An 8,836-nucleotide genomic window follows, 5' to 3' on the forward strand; every position below is an offset into this window, starting at 1 on the left:
TATACATATATCTGGAGGAACTGAAGGAAAGGACATGAATGGACGTTTGTATACTGATGTTTATAGTAGTCTTACTTACAACTGCCAGAAGAAAGATATTGCGAAAATGCCCATCAAGGGACGAATGGTTAAACAACTGGGGTACATATATACAATGGAATATTATGCAGCTGTAAAACAGAATAAAGTCATGAAGGATGGAGTAATGTGGATGAAACTTAAGGAAATTTTGCTGAGTGAAATTAGCCAGAAACAAAAATACTGTATGACCTCAATAATATGAAGTTACATTAATGAGTAAACTTTGAGAGTTAAGTTTAAGAACACAGGTTATTAGGAGATAGAAAAGAGGCAGAGAATAGGCATTTGATGCTTACAGAATATAGACCATGCAAAAGGACTGATCATAAAAATTCAGAAGTGGATAGCACAATACTCTCTGATGGTTGTATAATAAGAGAAGTACACTGAATGAAGCTGAACATGAGTATGATTGAGGGAGAAGGGCTGGGGACATGTATGACACCAGAATAAAAGATGGAGGATAAAAACTAAGATGGTATACTTACCTGGCAGGGGAGATACCATGATGATGTAGGTGGTTTTCCCAGGGCGAGGCTTATCCATTGCACTCCGGATGTGTTGACCCCTGCGATTTCCCCAAATGTGGGAAACTCGACAGCATAATTTGCGGTAGTGGGGGACTGCATTCACACTCTCCCCTGGTTAAAAAAAAAAAAAACTAAGATGGTATAATTTAGGATTGCCTTGAGTGGACAAAAATGGTTATTGAATGCACAAATATAAAAAAATGTTTTTACATGAGGGAAAACAAATGAATGTCAACATTGCAAGGTGTTGAAAATGGGATGGTATACAGGAAAAAGTAGAATCAATGCAAGCTAGGGTCTATAGTCAACAATAACGTTGTAATATGCTTCCACTTAACGTAACAAAGGCATTATACCAGTACCAAATGTCAACAATTGGGGGATATGGGGGAGAGGCATGGATTCTCTGCAGAGGAACAGGAAACGTCTTCATATAGATTATGGTGGTGATGGCATGGCTAATTACTTAGCTTGGATTGTATGAGAGTGAATAAAACTATTTAAAAATGAACAGAGAGAAACAAGTGCTAGAGAAAATGCTGAAAAGAGATGTACTCTTTCAATGTTGGTAGGGAAGGTAAGAGGTGCAGCCCCTCTGGAGGGCAGTGTGGTGGTTCCAAAGAAGGTTGAGAGTAGGATTGCCATATGATCCTGCAACCCCATCGCCAGGTATATAAGTAGAGAACTGACAGTGGGGGACAGGAAAGGACATTTACACACCGGTGTTTATGGTGGCAGTGTTTGTGATTCACAATGGATGGAGGTGGCCTGAGGGTACAACGACTAAGGCATGGAAGGGGGGATTGTGGTATATGAACTACTGAGCAGATGCAAGAAGGAATGAAATTTTTAAATTTTATTTATTTATTTATTTTCTTTTTAAAGTTTTTATTTTATTTTATTTTTATTTTTACTTATTTATTTATTTTTGGGGGGCAGGCACCAGGAATTGAACCCAGATCTCTGGCATGGCAGGCAAGAACTCTACCTGCTGAGCCACCATGGCTCACCCAAGAAGGAATGAATTTGTGAGGCATGTAACTAGGTGAATGAACCTTAAGAACAATATGTTCAATAAAATGCCAGAAACAAAAAGACAAATATTATCATCGCTCACTCATATGGGCTAACTATATAACATACAGACTCAGAGAATTGAAGTTTAGAGCATGGGTTATCAGACCGGGGCCTAATGCAAAGAGTCCTAGACTATAACTTCCTACAGCAGTCCATATATTCAGGAGATGTTACTGTTATTTCTAAATTCTGAGATACTGAGCTATTTGTGTATAACCTGGTTGTTCCCTGAGACTCTAGGTATTTAAATGACACCTGAAGCTCAAGGTTAGAACACTGAGCTATGAAAGCAGCATTACCACATACAGCAACTGACAAAAGAGATGGAAAAGTGATCAGACTTTGACTAGAGATATGAATGAAGCTGATCTGGATAGGACTAAGGTAAATCAGAATACAGGCTAAAGGGTGATATAGTCCATATTTTAAAACTTCAACTTCAATGTGAGACCAAAAAGAGATAGGTTTATTTGATTAAAATGTATATTTTGGGTAGTGCATTATCTAACTTAATTTGTATAGTCAGTATATTTGAACACCATAATTACATGCAATCTTTAATAGGCTGTGAGATCTTGTTGGTTTGTTCAGATAAGTGTGATGCCTCAATATATCCCAGAGTAATTTGGGCTGAGAATAAAAAAGTATTTGCAAAATCCCCTTTGGTGACTGGGGAGAAAGGAGGAAATAATAAACTTTCCCATCTGGGGAATTCCTGATATTCACACAAGCAGTGGGGACAACCAATTCAGTAGGATGAGCCCTCGATCTCAGAGCTTGCTCCTATGAAACTTATTTCTGCAAAGGAGAAGCTAAGTCTACTGATAATATGCCTAAGATTCACTCCCAGAGAACCTCTTTTGTTGCTCAGATGTGGCCTCTCTAAGTCAACTAGGCAGGTGAACTCATTGCCCGTACCCTTATATAGGACATGACTCCCAGGGGTATAAATCTCTCTGGCAACATGGGAAAGGTCTCCTGGGTTTCACTGGGAACTGGCATTATGGGATTGAAAAAGCTTTCTTGAGCAAAAGGAGAAAGGAGAGAAATGAAATGAAATAAAATAAGTGTCAGTGGCTGAGAGATTTCAGAGTCAAGAGGTTATCCTGGAGATTATTCTTATGCATTATATCAATATCCCTTTTTAGTTTATGGTGCACTGGAGCGGCTAGAGAGAAGTATCTGAAACTGTTGAACTGTGTTCCAGTAGCCTTGATTCTTGAAGATGATTATATAACCATATAGCTTTTATGATGTGAATGTGTGATTTTGAAAACCTTGTGTCTGATGCTCCTTCTATCCAAGGTATGGACAGATGAGTAAAAACAGAAGGTAAAATAAATAAGTAATGGGGGGATAAAGGGTAAAAAAAAATTGGGTAGATTGAAATACTAGTGGTCAATGGGGGTGGTAAGGAACGTTGGATGTATGAGTTCTTTTTTCTTTTTCTAGAGTAATGCAAATGTTCTTAAAATGTTCATAGTGATGATTATACAGCTATGTGATGATATTCTGAGCTACTGATTTTATTCTATGGATTTTGCAATAAAAATATTTTTTAAAGCCATATTCCCAATTCAGTATTGATATTTGGGAGAACTTAGGTGAGAAATTGACAAGACCATAGTCTCAGCATACTCCAGGATTACTTGGTTAGATGTATTTCTTATCAACATCCTTAGAAAAGTCTATAGACTTAGCGAAATGGAAGAGTGAGTTTTCTCTAGCATAGATGTGACCTCAGTTCCATCTCAATATACTAATTGTAATAGCTTTTCACCAAAAATGAAAACTCTTCCTTGTCTAGTAAAGATAAAATTGCTTTGGAGCAGAGACATTCAGTGGTATCTAAACTTTATGTTATTTATTTGTCCACAGATCCACTTTCTTTCTGAATTTTCAACAGTTGGTATTAATAGCTGAGCATGATTCTGCTTTTGCAGTAAATTTTTCTTAGGCAATATATTTTGCACTTAATAAGCAGAACTGTGCTTGAAGAAGGTGAATGGCCCATTCTTAATACCTAGTATTGGCAGCTACTAAAGTACTCATGATATTTTTATTGGCTGCACACAGATAGGCTGCATGTTAAGTATAGAGAGCTGCAGAGCATGAGGACAATGAGTTAAACTATAGGTTTGTCAGATGATATTTTTTCCCAAATATCCATTATGCACTAGTCCACTTTATATGTTGGGGAAATTTTCAAATTAATACATTTGGAATAGGAGGGCAAAATATAATGGAAGGAAAATGACAAAGACAAAAATTGTTAACTGAAAATCAATGGCTCAAAGCTCTAAACACATGATTTTTTTCCTATGTTTATGTTTTACTACGCTTCTCTTGCACTCTAATCCAACTGATGCTGTAATAGGTATGTTTTCCTGAACATACATGCTCTCTCACACTTATAGAGCACTGTACACGTCTATGAGTAGAAATAATGTGTCTTTTATTCATACTTTTCAATATTCAGGTCATATAGGTCTGCCTTCAAGAAATCTACCATTTTCTTTCTCAAGACTAAATAGACGCCCCTCCTCTGTTTTCCATTGCTTTTGCACTTAACTCTAGCCAATCTCTTGATATATAGACACAAAAGAGGTACTTTCCCATTAGTCTGTAAATTCATTGAGATTGGGAGCAAAATATTTTGTAGTTCAGTGCTTAGTATTGTGCCTGGCATGTCATATTTGCTTAAAAGCTATTTTTTTTAGTATGTTAAATTTGGAAATACTAATGGATTGACAGTCAAATGCTAAGCTCCATAAATAGTTAGCTAAAACAAAGTAGAAAAATAATTTACCCATTCAAAATCTATAAAATAAGAAAAAAAAATCTATTTCACAAGTTGGAAAGTCATTTGTTAACTGAAAAGTTATCTGATATTTTAATTATTAATATAACTTCAAGCTTAATAGAGGGGTTATTTCTCTGAAATGATGTGTTTTACTGGTTGCTAACAACAGAAATTGAATGGAAATTCTGATAAGTTAAAAAGGATAGCATTTAAGAATACTCTTAAAACAAGAGAAAGGGAATAAATGTATAATTGCACATAGAATATGAAATTAGGTAAAATGAACTAATCGCAAAATGAAAGTAGGGGGAAAAGGTAGCAGTCTTAAGAGATTTTGTTTCCAAAACCTGTACTATGAAAGCAGTGTGCCAGAGAACTCATGAAAACTTAAAAAACAAAAAACAGTAAAAAAAATAAATTTGTTGAGAGTGCTAAACTTATGAGATTCTAAAGGTCTAAGAGAGAGGACATGAGGCTGTTAAATTCTGTCAGGAATTCATATCATAGATATGTTCAGTAATTTCTAATCAAGAAATTTTACACTGCCATTTTACATTGAGATGGCATTTGATTTACTTCGGCAACAAAACAATTGGCTGGGCTCTTTCACCGGATGGATTTGAATTAGAGCCCCTAGAAACAAGAATCTTTAGACAATAGCTTATAAGCATGACAGTTACTGATGGTGCAGTATGAGTTTCATGCCTCTTGACCTTTGTCATTTTCCTTCTCATTTCTTGTTTCGGTTACAAGAAAGTTTTTTATGCTCAGCTACTAAGTTGTGTACCCTTGACAGTCCATTTTCCCTATCCATTTCAACCACATAAGGCAAAAGTCACAGCTATCCAATTAATTCCCCTAATTAATAAACTTTATTTCCCCTTCAGCTGCTGATGGCATGCTCCATGCTGTTCCTTTAACTGTCTGTCTCAAGCCTTCCCTGCGACCTACTTGCATGGAGCCTTGATGGTTTGGGCAGCCTGCCAAGATTTCCACAGCTTTTACAAACACATTAAAAACACATTACAACCCTTTCTGTATGAAAATCTGTCCGTGTGCACCACTGTGTCACTGCTGCATCTCTACTTAACTTCTTATCCATACCTTTCTCACCTCTAAATGTTACTACTCAGTTCATGTCTGTAACAGCCTGCCAGAATTCATATTTTCAATTTCTCTGATGTACATATGCAGTTGACTACCCTGGCCAGCAACACCCATGCTTAAACACACAATCGACATCTCCTCTTCCTCCAGCAATTCCACTTCCTCTTCACTAAAGCATTTGTTCCAAACACTTCTTCTCTGGTTTTTAAACTTGCAATGAGCTTCTTATAGTTTTCCTCATGGAAATTGGTAATCTGTAATTCTCTCCCACCCAATACTACCCTAACACTAATTACTCTGATATTGGTAAATGGAATTTCCCCCCTGTAACTCCTGTTGCCTGGAACACTCTTCTTATTACTCGCCATCTCATTAGCTCTCCATTTCCAAGCTCAGCTGTAAGCAGAAAAATTTTCTCGTGCGGCTTTTATTTTCTCTTTCTCTCTTCCCCTTTAATACAATTACAGAGATAAATATAATCAATCTACTGAAAACTGCCTTATATGTGAATCCCAAAGAAGAAATAACACATGCATCATAGATCAAAGTGGTAAATATTGCCTGTCTTTGTGTTTGGCTCTAAAAGATCATTGTTTTAAATGGAAGTAGTTAGAGCTTAGTGCAACAACATTTGATGCTATACAAATCTTGGAGAGCATTTTTACCTAAAATGTCTACTCGTCTATACCTCTGTATCTGTGACTATCTATCTCTATCTCTATGCAGCTATATCTATCTCAATTTATAAAGCATAATTAGGATGGCTGAAATTAAAATCAGGCAACCTTAAGCCTTGTAACAATGATATTCATTGCTTAGTTCAGTTTAGCATCGGCTAATTTTGATATATTTTCCCAGGCTCTATATTATCTTGGCCTGTTCATTCCTTTCAATTTATATAGAGATGGAAGACAGATGCATTAATTACCTGGTATATATATTTATACACACAAGTATATTACATGCTATAACTGAATATTTGTGAAGTATATAGGGAAATAAATTGATAGTTAGAATATCGGACACTTAATAAGTACCATGCCCTTACATTGCTAATAGGGTCCACACTGAGATTCAAACTTGTTCTGTTCTAGAATATAAATTGTTGCAGAGTCATCTAAGAAAACTTTATGAGAAGATTATATTTTAAATGGTTCTTAAAGGATTAATAGAAATATGGCATATCACGATGGACAAAAATTTCTTCTAAAGTTAAGGAGGAAATGAATGCAGGTAACTTTAAAGGGAAAGACACACCCAAAACATACCTTGCAAGAGTTTGAAGTGATCCTTAGAATTATCTGTCAGAATTACTACAATTCAATAAAAATGTAAAGTTGAAGAATTTGAGATGAACACCTCAACCAAAGGAAACATATAGCCAATTATTTTTCCTGAGGATACAGAACTAAGGGACATTTTAAACTGAAATTGTCCATACTGTGCTAAGCACAGTTTTGAACACAATGTAAGGATGCAATAAATGATGTAGAGTTGATTCACGGACACAGGAATAGAATGGCAGAGAGGAAGGAACCAACATTGCTATCTGCCAGCAAAAAATATTGGAAATGAGCAGGGGCGTCCAATGCACAATGATTTCTAATATAATAATTTTAAATATAGAATTTAATAGTTTATGAATTTCATAAGTGGTAAGAGATTTAGAGCAGTTTTTGTAATTACCCCTATTTCCAGAGGGGCAGCTGAAACTGAGAAGAGCTTGCCTCTGTTAGCCAATGACAGACGAGGATACAATATCTAGTCATTGTGACATGTGCTATCTGTCATTCGCAGATGCACACTCATCTCTCTCGGTACAGCCAGTGCACACTCCATATGCATATGTGAAATACAGGGCCCAGGCAGGTCTGACCCCAAAATGACACTGCCCACCAGGAGCTGTTTCTTTACAACACAGACTAGCCAGGTAGTGTCCAAATGTCATCATGTTTCCTTTAGTTCTTTCTTATTTCTGACAAAAATGAGTTGGCTCACTAAGGAAAGACGATTCACAATTAGCTGGCTATTTATAATGCGCTGGCTCACATTCTCACCAAGAGTCTGATGTATAAAACACATTCATAGCTAGGAAGCTAGGGAGACTTGGATATCTCTGTAAGGAAAGGCTTCCCCCTGTTTCCTCCTCTGAAAATGTGCCTCTTTCACTGCAGGGACAAAATGTGGCCTATCAGATACTGTGGTTTATAATGGTAATTGCTGTGAAGTAGAGGTCAGAAAAATGATACATAATATGAAAGAAATCCTTGGAAAAGCAAACTAAGGCTAGAGCCAGGCTTTGGATGCCTGAATGTCACTTCCTGGCCCATTTCATTGTACTTTGCCCTTTGCATTTAAGTTTCCTACCCACTAATCTCAGGATAGTTGCACTAAATCAGGGCACAGTGATTACCCTTTAGGCAGCCCACATTCAGTTATTCAAGCATTAATGCCCTCGGCCCTAAAGAGATCTTTACATTACAGGTACACAATTCCCAAGCAAGAGAAGAAAGCAGCTCCCCCATCAAAAATCAGGGGCTAAAGGTTTCAACTTCAGAGACTTGCAAGCTATGGCTTAAACAACACATACTATAGGTATGCTCTTTTAGGTGGCTGAACCTCCCGTCCACCTTGGGGAAGAACTTCTTTGTGTGTAATTCTTCTGTTATTCATGCCATTCATACTGAGCCATTTTCATGAAACCAGTGCCTTTCCCTAAGACTTTTGGTACAGATTGTCCCTCTGTTATCTAGACTTGAAGCCTTGAAATCTATAAATGATTTAAGTGGCATAGAATATGCGATGAGTGGTTTAAGAGCTTCTGATTTGCAATGATTGCCTAGTGTAGACTGAGGAAACCTTTTAGTGTCCATATATTCAGATATAATTCTACCATACCATAGACTATGCTAAAGGGAACAGTCCTCCGCTGGTAGGGAATGAATGAAATGACATTAATGGAACATGTGCACATCCAATGTCTATGAATGACTTTAATTCTGTTACCTATCAATGTCATTTAAGAATAAAAGAAAGAAATAAAATCTTTCAAGATATGTTCTATTTTTTCTGTCTTATTTCATTTCATGTCCCTGCTGCCACTATTGATATAACATTTACTCTCTGCCAAAATCACTTCCTGTTGTTCTTACAGATCATTATTGAGAAACTCCATGAAATGACTCTTACCATGACAGATATGAAAGCATTTGTCCCCTTTTATGACAGGTACAATTCT

At 36.6% G+C, this 8,836-nt stretch overlaps 1 non-coding gene across 1 annotated transcript; it reads left to right on the forward strand.

The window, feature by feature from the left end:
* The first annotated feature begins 561 nt into the window (after positions 1 to 561).
* LOC143645317 (U1 spliceosomal RNA) lies at positions 562 to 725 on the forward strand. Its single transcript, XR_013157041.1, has one exon. It is a non-coding gene; the product is annotated as a U1 spliceosomal RNA (small nuclear RNA).
* The last annotated feature ends 8,111 nt before the right edge of the window (positions 726 to 8,836 follow it).

This window comes from Tamandua tetradactyla, chromosome 8, assembly GCF_023851605.1.
Source record: "Tamandua tetradactyla isolate mTamTet1 chromosome 8, mTamTet1.pri, whole genome shotgun sequence".
Classification (NCBI taxonomy): Eukaryota; Metazoa; Chordata; class Mammalia; order Pilosa; family Myrmecophagidae; genus Tamandua; species Tamandua tetradactyla.